The sequence below is a fragment of the Triticum aestivum genome, chromosome 6D (assembly GCF_018294505.1).
Source record: "Triticum aestivum cultivar Chinese Spring chromosome 6D, IWGSC CS RefSeq v2.1, whole genome shotgun sequence".
Classification (NCBI taxonomy): domain Eukaryota; kingdom Viridiplantae; phylum Streptophyta; class Magnoliopsida; order Poales; family Poaceae; genus Triticum; species Triticum aestivum.
The window spans coordinates 477733573-477748772 of NC_057811.1; the positions used below are offsets into that span (position 1 = coordinate 477733573).

The 15200-nt window shown below is 42.3% G+C and overlaps 1 long non-coding RNA gene across 2 annotated transcripts; it reads right to left on the reverse strand.

Annotated features, from left to right (window-relative positions):
• Positions 1–1761: 1761 nt before the first annotated feature.
• LOC123146105 (uncharacterized) lies at positions 1762–5441 on the reverse strand. Of its 2 annotated transcripts, none has more exons than XR_006472615.1 (3): positions 4750–5441; positions 3045–3304; positions 1762–2763 (listed from the first exon to the last, which is right to left on the reverse strand). It is a non-coding gene; the product is annotated as an uncharacterized lncRNA (long non-coding RNA). The 2 variants fall into 2 exon arrangements; XR_006472614.1 differs by having other exon boundaries at positions 1762–2423; positions 2510–2763; positions 3045–5441.
• Positions 5442–15200: the final 9759 nt, after the last annotated feature.

Here is a 15200-nt window from a genome sequence, read left to right on the forward strand (position 1 = left end):
AGAGGTTGGGGCGCACCATTGGCGCGCCGCCTGAGTGGTGGCTGGGCGGTGTTAGGTTGATACACTGCCCTTTTCTCGTTGTTGTTTGCCATTTGTATAGAAAATCTGCATGTAAGCAATGCCGACCTGTTGAACATATTTTTATTATTTCGAACCGCTGTTCAACGATTATATTATGAAAAAGCTTAATCGCATCAGAGCGTACAACTACAACAAGCAAACATCTTTCAAAATGCCCTCTCGTCAGACTACTTGATTACTTGTACACTTTCAGTCAGTGTACTTGACTACGTGTAGATTTTCAGGCACGCGGTGCTGACTTTAGCGGATTTTTCATGTCAAATAAAGCAGCGGACAGTAACACTACACCCTATTGTGAGAATAAGAGCCACCTCATCTTGCTAGAGTTACAATACCTACCTCTAGGTATTCTTTGTTCATTTCCTCCCAAATTATCTTTTTCTACTGTGTCTTTTCCTCATTGTGAAGATACCCATGAACCTACAAAATTAATGAAGAATTAGAGATAATGAATAACCTATCAGGTCCTTTTTTCAGGCTCAAACATGTTCAAAGATGGATGAATAAAGGTACCTCCACATCATCAATATCAGAAAAAACTTTCTAGATCACCATCAACTTTACCGCTTTCACCTAGGGATGACAAATAGCATTAAGAAGTTGATCAGGAGCAATCAACTTGACACTATGAACCCAAATGCGGACAGGTAGACTGAACTGAAATTACTATTGCATGTTACGGGTAACTAACAAACCTTGCGTGCCAGGATTGAGGATCCTTTGAAGCCACATAATCGTTTGCAATTTCACTATAACTAACTGTTGGAGATTTAACTCCCACTAAATCCCGTGTCAAAAAAGGCAAACGGAATTTCCAAAAAAATAAACACATATAGAGTATACAGAATGGATAGTAACAGAAGGAGCTAACACAACTCTACTGAAGAGGTAACATCGATGCAATAAATCAATAGTTTTGAGCAGAAATAGCGTGTACTTACTGACAACCGTCTGGTCCTTCACATCGCTGGCCGGCAGGCGTGACGGCGGAGGCTTCTCGCATGCTAACGACCAGGAGAATCATGACGAGGCATATGGCTATGTGGCTGCTTCGGGCACTGGAAGAAGAGGCCATTTTTTCGCGAGTATCGATGAGGAGAATGACTGCAATTAAATATTTGAAATGTATGATGCAAGATTACCCAAATCGACACGAACTAAATACAATAAGAAATATAAAGTTACCGGAAAGCAATAATTTGTTGAAAATCAAAATGATAATTCAAAGCAGAAGAAAGTAGTACTAAATTTTGAGGCCCCATCTTCATACTTAGCTACATAGGAAAACAATTAGTACCTTACAGCTTACTAAAATACTCTCTGCTTCATGAAATAATAAAAAATGCACTCTTATTTAAGCTGGTCTATTTTTTGGAACTATTTCCCTGCTTGGTTATCAAACCAATGATAACCATGCTCCTAAAAATTTGCCAACATATTTTTCTGCTATTCAATCATAAGACAGTGTGATATCCAATATGTTATTTGTTTTATTGTGGCTCGCTATATTATTTTCAGTCCAACTGCTACTGTACTCAACTTTTCTATTTGTCAAAATGGTGTTGGCGAAACTTTTCATGAAACACCAACACCATTTTAGGCTGAAAGTCATGTTCCTAAACAAATAAGTCTGACTCAATTCCGTGTTTTTCTAATGGCTCTTTTCCCTTTCTTATTTTTTTCGGTAAAGGGTGGATTTTATTGACTCAAAATGGAGCATCAAGAAGATACAAACACAATGAGCACACACCCGGCCTCTGCATAGCTAGGATGCACACAGCCAACACCAACGCACGCACACAAAAACACGCCGACAAATAGCAAAGTCATACAAGACCAAAGTTATGCATAGGCGAGGAAAAAAGAAAAATGCCCCAAAGCGATCACATCACGATCGGCAAACTATAACAATGACCATATCTGCACCGACAATCTCATGACACTACGCGGACGACGAGGTTCTTCAACATCAACGCCTCAAGGAAGGGAATGACATTCAAGTGTCACCGTCACCGGATCCAGCCACCGAAGGTTGGAATCTAAGTTTTCACTCTGAAGAATCAGTCCGAACATTCCGAACAATGCCTTCAACAAGGTAACGACGTCAAAACATCGCCATTGTCAGGTATACCCAACTTGGGGCAGACCAAGGCTTTCACCCCGGAGCTCAAGACCAGGTGCTCAAGTAGCACCACCATCAAGGTCATTCATGTGTTGTCGCCGCCACTTTTCCACGATCCCAGCAGCTACAAGCAATATGACCGCCGTCACTGCACAACAATTCCTCTGCATCAAGACATCGTCCATAGTTTGCATCTCGCCGTCGAAGTGAACCACCATATCTGCAGAGATGAAACTCTCACAGAATCTTTTGATAACTAACTAGTTCTTATCAGACTGTACTGCTGAATCCAAGCAGGTCGGGTACCTGATCTGCAGAGCGCTCGGAGATCTTGACCAGATCAGATCCCTCTCCATGACTGTTAGTATAAGAGATGTATCACCATGATGGAAAAGCCTGTCCAGAAAAAGACAATTAAAGGGAGATAACATTACAATCTTGTTTCTATATGTGCAGCCTATAACAGAGCAACCACAAGACCCTGCAACTAATCTGTATCGAGTTTGTCTGCATCAAAAGCTTCAGCAGTTTCACTCCAAAAAGACGATGTAGCTATTTCCCTGGAATAAATAAAAAAGCATAGTTAGAACTGAAGCTACCGGTATACAAAATATTCAGAATGCCACCATGCACAAATAAATCTGGAAACTATGTTCATCACAGAGTAAAGCAAGCGGGACATTGTATTGGTAAGTCTGAAGGTTCTCTTCGAGTTGGTTGTTGCTACTAATCACATCAATAAATATAGGGAAGGAGATTCATTCATGTAAAAATGGTAGACAATATTGCCAACGAATCACAGTAAAAAGAGAATCTATACAACATGTGTTTAGCTAAATACCTGCAACGTAAGTCTAGCCATTGAAGTTACTCGGTATACTATAGAACGGCTTAATCTTGTAAGGATAGCGCAGCTTACTTCCACTCACGGGATTAATCTCTGTATTTTTTGTCTATTTCATCTGCCAAGCAACGAAACGATGGTCCACAACATGAAAGGAATATTTCGCTGCCTTGATCTCAATAAATTCCAGGTAAATAATTATGTCCCATAAACTTATCAAAATGTGCTCTGGGTATGGAACCTTGCGTGGAGCAACCCTGCATCCAAATTTCAAGAAAGAGTTATCTCAAACCCCAACTTCCAAAGAACATTGTAGGATAATTACACAAATAGAATAGAGCAAACAAAACGGCATAAACAGAAATTAAAAACACCAAGGCAAAAGCAAGGACCAATCTTTTATATTTTTCTAAGATGTCCATTGCTTCGTCTTATTGCGTACAGCGGTGGAGCGCTATGGTGAACAACTAATTTCATTCACTGTATGGTAAAGGTAAAACAAGATTGTTTCGAAGCTAATCAGAGAGTGTAGACTGGGTTGCTAGCAATATGTGCACATGTTTGGAAGGATGAAAACCTTGGTTTAATAGATGTCCAGAGCTCTTTACTGAACATAGAAAAATGGGACAGCAGCTGCATCCAAAATCTCAATGTAAACACCCCAAGGATTGGGTGATTTCACCATGGAACCAACATACAGGGCACTAAATCTGGCGATGGTTCAAATGTATGAAATCACCTTCGATCAGGAAGGTAAACCAAGAATCGAAGAATAAATAATACTGGCCGTGCAGATTTCATCATAACATTCACTTATATAGCACTATTGATGCCAAAAGAAAACTTGTCTTACTTCATGCAATAAGTACCATAAAACTTCCCTTTTATTCTAACCAACAAAAGGGGAAAAGGTCCCTGCTCACCCCATCTAAAATAACAGAGCACTGGAGCCTACAAACCAGGAACCACATGAACAGAAAAAGAAAAGGCAAACCAACCATCTACTGCCAAGCTCAATTTAACCATATACTAACATGCACCTACCCTTTCATCCACCATGAAAAGGTGGCACAACTCGTTCTTCACACAATGTAGGCCGACAAAATTAAATAGAATAGCCATAGCATCAGCAAGACACACAAATCATGGATCGACCAACAAAAAAAAAGTACCTCACACTGAATTAAGGTAGACCAATCTGCAAAACCAATAGGTCTGGTGTGGATAGTTCAGGGAGGTCAATGGGGATAATTCAGACATCATATAATGATTAATCTCACTACAAAGCCAGTGATGCTAATGTTTGCATTATAAGCCTTGCGATACAGGTAGCATTTTAGATGTGGGCATACAGATGCACGAAATAGTGGACGTGAGACTATTAGAGAACAATGAAAAGGACCATGCCAATGATTGACGCTAGTAGAAAAAAATCACTGGCCGTTGCATTCATGTAGGGGGACTTAATTGTGAGAAGAAACCTGCACTTGAAGTGAACTGAATATCATGCATATAATTGGGTTCTCTAGATTAAAATAGCATGTGTGCTAAAACAGTATTATCTCATATCTCACAAAAATCACCAACTTCCTGTTTTTGGAAGACAAATATGACAAATTTAGTTCCATATTTGTTGTAACTTAAAACATCATAGATTATGAGGAATTACAAATCAAGACGGTTAGCAAGAGTGTCCTCTTACCTGAATTGGCCGGTCTGCGACAACAAAAAACACAGAGAAGTGATTCCTGGCAATGTGTTGCCGGTGCAAACATTAGAGCAACTAAACAATGGATATGGCTACAAAAATTATGATTCCACTACTTGTCGAGGGCACCAACTTGCAACAATGAGAAAGTCATGGTCCGCTTGAAGTCTGTAGCTTCATATTGGTTGTTCCCCAAGCTAATTCACCCTTCAAACTGCCTGAGTCAAATCAATAAAATCTTCGGTCCATTGTGAGTATGCAATACAATCAGAAATAATTGAATATATTCTCTTACAATAACAAACAAAAATCACTCAGAAAAGTTTCAAGGTTTGGTAAATTTCTATGAATTCCGATTAGTTCAACAACCAAACATGACAATCATCCAAAAGAGATGTAAGCTTTGGAAAAGTATTGCCGGTTCAGCACAGAGGAACACACCAGCATGATGCTACCATCTTGTCCATCCATTGAAGCTTCTATTCACAACAATAATAGATGTGGCATCACAGTAGATACACCCTACAACCAGCACACACAGAAAAAATCACCTCGTCACGCGGCCTCGGCCTGCATCATGGGGCTCGCACCGTCGTGTCCGTGGATCCGGACCTGTTGCTCGATTTGGGGAGAGGGGGAGGGGAGAAGGTTTCCGATGGAGGGGAGAAGATGATGGTAGGAGAGAAGGGGCGGGGGCGGGGGTGGCGGCTGTGGGGAAGGGCGCTGGTGGCGGCGGCGGATGTGGGGGAGGCCCAGACGAGGGAGAGGGAGAGGAATCGCGAGGGGTTGGGCTGTGCGATCTGTTTTTTTTTTCTTCCTTCGGCTGTTTGGTATACCAATCACAACTCGACCTGAGGCACCTTTTCTATCCTACGTGGACAGCGCGAGGGGGCACGCCTTCCGCGTACCTTAATGTTTTTAATTGAAGATTTGGCCGTCACCGCGTCAGCTTGAGGACGTCTTCGCATGGGCGCCCGACCCCCACAAAATCTTGAGCGTCAGGAGCATGTACAAGCTGTAACTCGACGAAAAAAATCACACTTTTGCGTGCACCACGAGCAGGGCACCGAACGGCACCAAAGTCGTCTAAGACACGGTATGGGGGTGCCCTGTTCCCCCTAAGATACGAGTAATGGCTTGGAGAGTAGTGACATTAAGGGCAACCTGACCTAACACTATTAAGGAAAAGGCTAGCAGTAGCGCGGTTTTAGGCATATCAGTAGCGCGGGGTGGCGCGCTACTGATACGGCGCTATAGCTAAAGTTTATCAGTAGCGTGTGCTTGCCCGCGCTACTGCTATACGTGCTTAGGAGTAGCGCTTTTGGTGCACAGCGCTACTGGTAGTTACTAGTAGCGCGCCTCCCTACCCGCGCTACTACTATTGTTGGGTATTTCTTTTTTGTTTTATTTTGTATTCATACGTCATTATACAAGTTTTCATACAGTAGCAATTTAGAGATTATTTTTATATCATTGGGTGAAAGAACCATGGATTAGTTTCAAGTGCATGGATCCAATGACATAATATATCATCATCATCATCATCATCATCATCATCATCATCATCATCATCATATCATTAACAACTTATCATCATAATACATCATTGTCATATAACACCTCCTCATGATCATCATTTTTATCAATGATATATCATATAGCAAGTTGGTCAGTAGTCATAATCACAACTCATCCTCATCATCAACTCTAACACGTTGTACCACATAATAACACATTGTACCTAGGACCTACTAGGTTCTCTTAGGTAAAATAGCATAAAACAAGATAGGCCCCGAATCTCCATTATGGAGAATGGAGATTATCCTGTCTTCAATTCTTGCCCTTCGCCTAATGTTGCTTCCAAGTAGCTCCCTACGACTGACCATACATTTTTTCCAATCTTTGATTGTCATGTCTTCATTGGTTTTAGAAATCCAATATGAACAGGAGTGATTCGTAGGATGACCTGGCTGTATATTCAAAACATCAAGGCGACCTTTCTGAAACATCAGATGAGGCACACACTCCTGCGGGATTATCTGTTGAAAAACATTGTAATAACTTCGTAGTTAGCAATTTAGTTCAGTTTTAGAAGAATTTATGCAAAAGATGCACAAATGTCGTAATACTAAAAATCTTACCATGACATCTCCATGGATGTTAGCATAGTTCAACACGTGCACTAGTGGCACATATTGACCATAATATGGAGGAGTTTGATAATAGATATTGTAATTCTCAAGATCAGTACAAAATGCGACCAGATGATTTTTCTCCTGGTAAGTTAACTCAGAGCCATTGGTGTAGTAGGTTCTGTCTACCATCTTCCGCACATTCTTTGAAGAATGAAAATAAGCTGTTAATGGAAATAAGCTGTCAACTATTTTGAAATAAACAATATAAATTACTTAATAATTATGTTTGAGAAACTCACATAGCGGTAGAATTGGAAGCGTATCAACAAGGACCCAAATGTCCAAATTGTCTTCCTCGATGTCAGGATCACCAAGACCCATGGTGACAAGCATACCCTCTTGAAAATCATACATCTTGCAAAGTGCTTCCCAATCTGGGCAACCAAAATGGGATACGCTCTCGAAATTATATAGATTTACCTCAAAATCCATACCATGATGGGTCCTTAGGTGAATTTTCTTTGTTTCCATACTCTCATGATCTTCAAAATCCATCCCCTCCAAGACATAGCGTCTTGCATGGCATGGGATAAGCTAGTCGAATTGTAAAAGACGAAAATTACACGTTGAAGTAGTAGAAGTCGAGCTTAATTACGAAAAAAAACACTTTGCTTTGTAGCGTACCGTTTCAACATCGAAGGCCTCCTGGAGCTTAATGCTAAAGCGCCGACCTTCTACCAAGTGAGGCCTATCGCAGAAACCCCGGTTGTCGCTGCACCAGGAGCACTTCGCGAGACTTTCATCCGACGACATTTCCTATGTTCATAATTCAAAGATTAAAGTTCTAAAATTCAATATATGTACTACAAAAACTAAATTAGATCATTATTATTCAGCTCACGTGATGTATATATTCGACCGTTGGTGATGGTCGCTCCTCCCTACGTCCCCGAGTGCATTAAACCAATATATGGTGCAGACTTTCTCCCTCGCTCATTTTTTGATTGTCATGTATGGAGCCTCGATAGACTTAAAGTCAACCCGAAATGTCGTCTAATTATCTATCTAGAAAATCCAGGCCACTCGATATTTCCTACATATTCTAGCACTAGTCATGCCAAAATTCACGGAAAAATCCGGCATGACCTTTGCTAAAAAAGGACATATCAAGCGCCTGAAATTTGCCGGAACGAAAATTAATCAACACTCCGGCAAAACATAGGCCACTCGGAGGTGTTACCTGCAAACATGGCCACTTGGGCAAGCACATATCCTATTTGCATTCAAACTTGATGGTCATTGCATTCAAACTTGATGGTCATTGCATTTCAATGGTTGAAAATATGAACAAAAAGATTTCAAAATATCTTATAGGACTCATATTGACATGGAGATTTGACTAGTCTCACCTCGAGGTCGGAGGGGGCATGTCACGGGGATGACGGCGGCGATGACATGGAGATTTGGCTGCAAAAACAAAATAGTATTCAAAATAGTGCTCTCCAATTTGAGCATTCAAAATAGGAGTAGTTCTCCAATTTGAGCATTCAATAAGCAAAACTAAATCATAAAATAAATTAGTATTTAAATTAGCATGCATTCAATAAGCAAAACTAAATCATCTCTTGCGTCCGTACATCGTCGAATATTATTGGAAGGCTACATTCGGACACCAGAATGGTTCGGGTCGTTTCGGATAAGTTTCAGAGTACCGGGGGTTACCGGAACGCCCCCCTCCCGGGAAGTTAATGGGCCACCATGGGCCTTAGTGGAGAAGAGAGAGGGCAGGCCAGGAGGTGGCGCGCGCCCCCCTTGACCCAATCCGAATTGGACAAGGGGAGGGGGCGGCGCCCCCTCCTTCCTTCTCTCCTCCTCCTCCTTCCCCCCCTTCTCCTTGTGCGAATAGGAAAGGGGGGCGAATCCTACTTGGAGTAGGACTCCCCCCCCTTGGGCGCGCCACCCTTGGCCGGCCTCCTCCTCCCTCCCTCCTTTATATACGTGGGGAGGGGGCATCCTAGGACACACAAGTTAATCTTTTAGCCGTGTGCGGTGCCCCCCTTCACAGTTACACACCTCGGTCATATCGTCGTAGTGCTTAGGCGAAGCCCTGCGCCGGTAACTTCATCATCACCGTCACCACGCCGTCGTGCTGATGAAACTCTCCCTCGGCCTCAACTGGATCAAGAGTACGAGGGACATCATCGAGCTAAACGTGTGCTTAACACGGAGGTGCCGTACGTTCGGTGCTAGGATCGGTCGGATCGTGAAGACGTACGACTACATCAACCGCGTTGATAAAACGCTTCCGCTTTCGGTCTACGAGGGTACGTGGACACACTCTCCCCGCTCGTTGCTATGCTTCTCCTAGATAGATCTTGCGTGATCGTAGGATTTTTTTGAAATTACTGCATTCCCCAACAGTGGCATCCGAGCCAGGTCTATGCGTAGATGTTATATGCACGAGTAGAACACAAAGAGTTGTGGGCGATAATAGTCAAACTGCTTACCAGCATGTCATACTTTGATTCGGCAGTATTGTTGGATAAAGCGGCCCAGACTGACATTACATGACTGCGTTCATGAGACTGGTTCTACCGACGTGCTTCGCACACAGGTGGTTAGTGGGTGTCCATTTCTCCAAATTTAGTTGAATCGAGTTTGACTACGCCCGATCCTTGTTGAAGGTTAAAACAACACACTTGACGAAAAATCGTTGTGGTTTTCATGCGTAGGTAAGAACGGTTCTTGCTAGAAGCTCGTAGCAGCCACGTAAAACTTGCAACAACAAAGTAGAGGACGTCTAACTTGTTTTTGCTGGGCTTGCTGTGATGTGATATGGTCAAGACGTGATGGTATATAAATTTTTGTATGAGATGATCATGTTTTGTAGAAGTTATCGGCAACTGGCAGGAGCCATATGGTTGTTGCTTTATTGTATGAAATGCAATCGCCATGTAATTCCTTTACTTTGTCACTAAGCGGTAGCGATAGTCGTAGAAGCAATAGTTGGCGAGACGACAACGATGCTACGATAGAGATCAAGGTGTCAAGCCGGTGACGATGGTGATCATGACGGTACTTTGGAGATGGAGATCAAAGACACAAGATGATGATGGCCATATCATATCACTTACATTGATTACATGTGATGTTTATTCTTTATGCATCTTATTTTGCTTAGTACGGCCGTAGCATTATAAGATGATCTCTCACTAAATTTCAAGGTACAAGTGTTCTTCCTGAGTATGCACCGTTGCTACAGTTTGTCGTGCCGAGACACCACGTGATGATCGGGTGTGATAAGCTCTACGTTCACATACAATGGGTGCAATCCAGTTTTGCACATGCAGAATACTAGTGTTAAACCTGACGAGCCTAGCATATGTAGATATGGCATCGAAACACTGAGACCGAAAGGTCGAGCGTGAATCATATAGTAGATATGATCAACATAGTGATGTTCACCATTGAAAGCTACTCCATCTCACGTGATGATCGGACATGGTTTAGTTGATATGGATCACGTGATCATTTAGATGACTAGAGAGATGTCTATCTAAGTGGGAGTTCTTAAGTAATATGATTAGTTGAACTTTAATTTATCATGAACTTAGTACCTGATTGTATTTTGCATGTCTATGTTATTGTAGATCAATGGCCCGTGCTACTGTTCCTTTGAATTTTAATGCGTTCCTAGAGAAAGCTAAGTTCAAAGATGATGGTAGCAACTACACGGACTGGGTCCGTAACTTGAGGATTATCCTCATTACTGCATAGAAGAATTACGTCCTAGAAGCACCGCTAGGTGCAAGACCCGCTGCAGGAGCAACTCCGAACATTATGAACGTCTGGCAGAGCAAAGCCGATGACTACTCGATAGTTCAGTGTGCCATGCTTTACGGCTTAGAACCGGGACTTCAACGACGTTTTGAACGTCATGGAGCATATGAGATGTTCCAGGAGTTGAAGTTAATATTTAAAGCAAATGCCCGGATTGAGAGATATGAAGTCTCCAATAAGTTCTATAGCTGCAAGATGGAGGAGAATAGTTCTGTCAGTGAACATATACTCAGAATGTCTGGGTACCACAACCACTTGACTCAACTGGGAGTTAATCTTCCTGATGATAGTGTCATTGACAGAGTTCTTCAATCACTGCCACCAAGGTACAAAAGCTTCGTGATGAACTATAATATGCAAGGGATGAACAAGACAATTCCCGAGCTCTTCTCAATGCTAAAGGCTGCGGAGGTTGTCGTGAAATTGTCACGGCAGATGTCCTAGTGTCAGGACTTAGTCGTGAGGCCAACGCATCTTTGTAGTAGCTTGAGAGGGGTTGAGCGGAATCGAGACACGCAACACAAGACAAGGATTTAGACAGCTTCGGGCCCCGGGAAACATCGTCCAGTAATAACCCTACATGCTGTTTGTAGCTAGGTCTCATTATGATCATGAGGGAGTCGCCGGTAAGCCGGCTCTTTGTGTCTAGCCCTAGAGATTGTTTCTTGTTGCATGTCCCTCCCTCTTGGGGAGCCCTGCCCCTCCTTGAGGAGCGGGTTACATGTGGAGTCCTAGTAGGATTAGAGCTAGTCTATCTTTTCTTACAAGTTGAATACAAGTCTGGGTCTTGCTTCCTCGTAAAGGAAATATTCGTTATGCCTTTCCTCTTAAGCCGGTCCATCATAACGTGAGCCGGTCTTCTGGGCCTTGGGCCTTGTTGTCCATCTGACCCGCCCGCCAGGTTACTAATGAGTGACCAAGATCGGGCGGGTCACAAGTGAGTCGCCATGCTCCAGCCGGGACATGCATCCGGCGGGTTACACCGCGGGGTATATCCCTGACATAGGTAGAAATCAAGAAGGAGCATCAAGTGTTGATGGTTAACAAGACCACTAGTTTCAAGAAAAATGGTAAAGGGAAGAAGGGGAACTTCAAGAAGAACAGCAAGCAAGTTGCTGCTCAAGTGAAGAAGCCCAAGTCTGGACCTAAGCCTGAGACTGAGTGCTTCTACTGCAAAGGAACTGGTCACTGGAAGCGGAACTGCCCCAAGTATTTGGTGGATAAGAAGGATGGCAAAGTGAAAGGTATATTTGATATACATGTTATTGATATGTACCTTACTAATGCTCGTAATAGCGCCTGGGTATTTGATACTGGTTATGTTGCTCATATTTGCAACTCGAAATAGGGGCTACGGATTAAACAAAGATTGGCTAAGGACGAGGTGACGATACACGTGGGAAATGGTTCCAAAGTCGATGTGATCGCCGTCGGCACGCTACCTCTACATCTACCTTCGGGATTAGTTTTAGACCTAAATAATTGTTATTTGGTGCCAGCGTTAAGCATGAAGATTATATCTGGATCTTGTTTGATGCGAGACGGTTATTAATTTAAATCATAGAATAATGGTTGTTCTATTTATATGAATAATATCTTTTATGCTCATGCACCCTTGATGAGTGGTCTATTTTTGTTGAATCTCGATAGTAGTGACACACATATTCATAGTATTGAAGCCAAAAGATATAAGTTTAATAATGATAGTGCAACTTATTTGTGGCACTGCTATTTGGGTCATATTGGTGTAAAGCGCATGAAGAAACTCCATGCTGATGGGCTTTTGGAATCACTTGATGCTTGTGAACCATGCCTCATGGGGAAGATGACTAAGACTCCGTTCTCCGGAACTATGGAGCGAGCAACAGACTTGTTGGAGATAATACATACTGATGTATGCGGTCCGATGAGTGTTGAGGCTCACGGCGGGTATCGTTATTTTCTGACCTTCACAGATGATTTGAGCAGATATGGATATATCTACTTGATGAAACATAAGTCTGAAACATTTGAAAAGTTCAAAGAATTTCAGAGTGAAGTGGAAAATCATCGTAACAAGAAAATAAAGTTTCTACGATCTGATCGTGGAGGTGAATATTTGAGTTACGAGTTTGGTCTTCATTTGAAACAATGTGGAATAGTTTCGCAACTCATGCCACCTGGAACACCACAGCGTAATGGTGTGTCCGAACGTCGTAACTGCACTTTATTAGATATGCTGCGATCTATGATGTCTCTTACTGATTTACCGCTATCATTTTGGGGTTATGCTTTAGAGACGGCTGCATTCACGTTAAATAGGGCACCATCTAAATCCGTTGAGACGACACCTTATGAACTGTGGTTTGGCAAGAAACCTAAGTTGTCGTTTCTTAAAGTTTGGGGCTGCGATGCTTATGTGAAAAAGCTTCAACCTGATAAGCTCGAACCCAAATCGGAGAAATGTGTCTTCATAGGATACCCAAAGGAGACTGTTGGGTACACCTTCTATCACAGATCCAAAGGCAAGATATTCGTTGCTAAGAATGGATCCTTTCTAGAGAAGGAGTTTCTCTCGAAAGAAGTGAGTGGGAGGAAAGTAGAACTTGATGAGGTAATTTTACCTGCTCCCGAATTGGAAATTATTTCATCACAGAAATCAGTTCTAGTGATTCCTACACCAATTAGTGAGGAAGCTAATGATATTGATCATGAAACTTCAGATCAAGTTACTACCGAACCTCGTAGGTCAACCAGAGTAAGATCCGCACCTGAGTGGTACGGTAATCCTGTTCTGGAGGTCATGTTACTTGACCATGACGAACCTACGAACTATGAGGAAGCGATGATGAGCCCAGATTCCGCGAAATGGCTTGAAGCCATGAAATCTGAGATGGGATCCATGTATGAGAACAAAGTATGGACTTTGGTTGACTTGCCCGATGGTCGGCAAGCCATAGAGAATAAATGGATCTTCAAGAAGAAGACTGGCGCTGGCGGTAATGTTACTGTCTACAAAACTCAACTTGTTGTGAAAGGTTTTCGACAAGTTCAAGGAGTTGACTACGTTGAGACTTTCTCACCCGTAGAGACGCTTAAGTCTGTTCGAATCATGTTAGCAATTGCCGCATTTTATGATTATGAAATTTGGCAAATGGATGTCAAAACTGCATTCTTGAATGGATTTCTGGAAGAAGAGTTGTATATGATGCAACCAGAAGGTTCTATCGATCCAAAGGATGCTAACAAAGTGTGCAAGCTCCAGCGATCCATTTATGGACTGGTGCAAGCCTCTCGGAGTTGGAATAAACGTTTTGATAGTGTGATCAAAGCATATGCTTTTATACAGACTTTTGGAGAAGGCTGTATTTACAAGAAAGTGAGTGGGAGCTCTGTAGCATTTCTAATATTATATGTGGATGACATATTGTTGATTGGAAATGATATAGAATTTCTAGATAGCATAAAGGGATACTTGAATATAAAAAATTCTATGAAAGACCTCGGTGAAGTTGCTTACATATTGGGCATCAAGATCTATAGAGATAGATCAAGACACTTAACTGGACTTTCACAAAGCACATACCTTGATAAAGTTTTGAAGAAGTTCAAAATGGATCAAGTAAAGAAAGGGTTCTTGCCTGTGTTACAAGGTGTGAAGTTGAGTCAGACTCAATGCCCGACCACTGCAGAAGATAGAGTGAAAATGAAAGTCATTCCCTATGCTTCAGCCATAGGTTCTATCATGTATGCAATGTTGCGTACCAGACCTGATGTGTGCCTTGCTATTAGTTTAGCAGGGAGGTACCAAAGTAATCCAAGAGTGGATCACTGGACAGCGGTCAAGAACATCCTGAAATACCTGAAGAGGACTAGTGATATGTTTCTCGTTTATGGAGGTGACAAAGAGCTCGTCATAAATGGTTACATCGATGCAAGCTTTGACACTGATCCGGATGACTCTAAGTCACAAACCGGATACGTGTTTATATTGAATGGTGGAGCTGTCAATTGGTGCAGCTCTAAGCAAAGCGTCGTGGTGGGATCTATGTGTGAAGCCGAGTACATAGCTGCTTCGGAAGCAGCAAATGAAGGAGTCTTGATGAAGGAGTTCATATCCGATCTAGGTGTCATACCTAGTGCATCGGGTCCAATGAAAATCTTTTGTGACAATACTGGAGCAATAGCCTTGGCGGAGGAATCCAGATTTCACAAGAGAACCAAACACATCAAGAGACGCTTCAATTCCATCCGCGATCAAGTCAAGGAGGGAGACATAGAGATTTGCAAGATACATACGGATCTGAATGTTGCAGACCCGTTGACTAAGCCTCTTCCACGAGCAAAACATGATCAGCACCAAGGCTCCATGGGTGTTAGAATCATTACTGTGTAATCAAGATTATTGACTCTAGTGCAAGTGGGAGACTGAAGGAAATATGCCCTAGAGGCAATAATAAAGTTGTTATTTATATTTCCTTATATCATGAT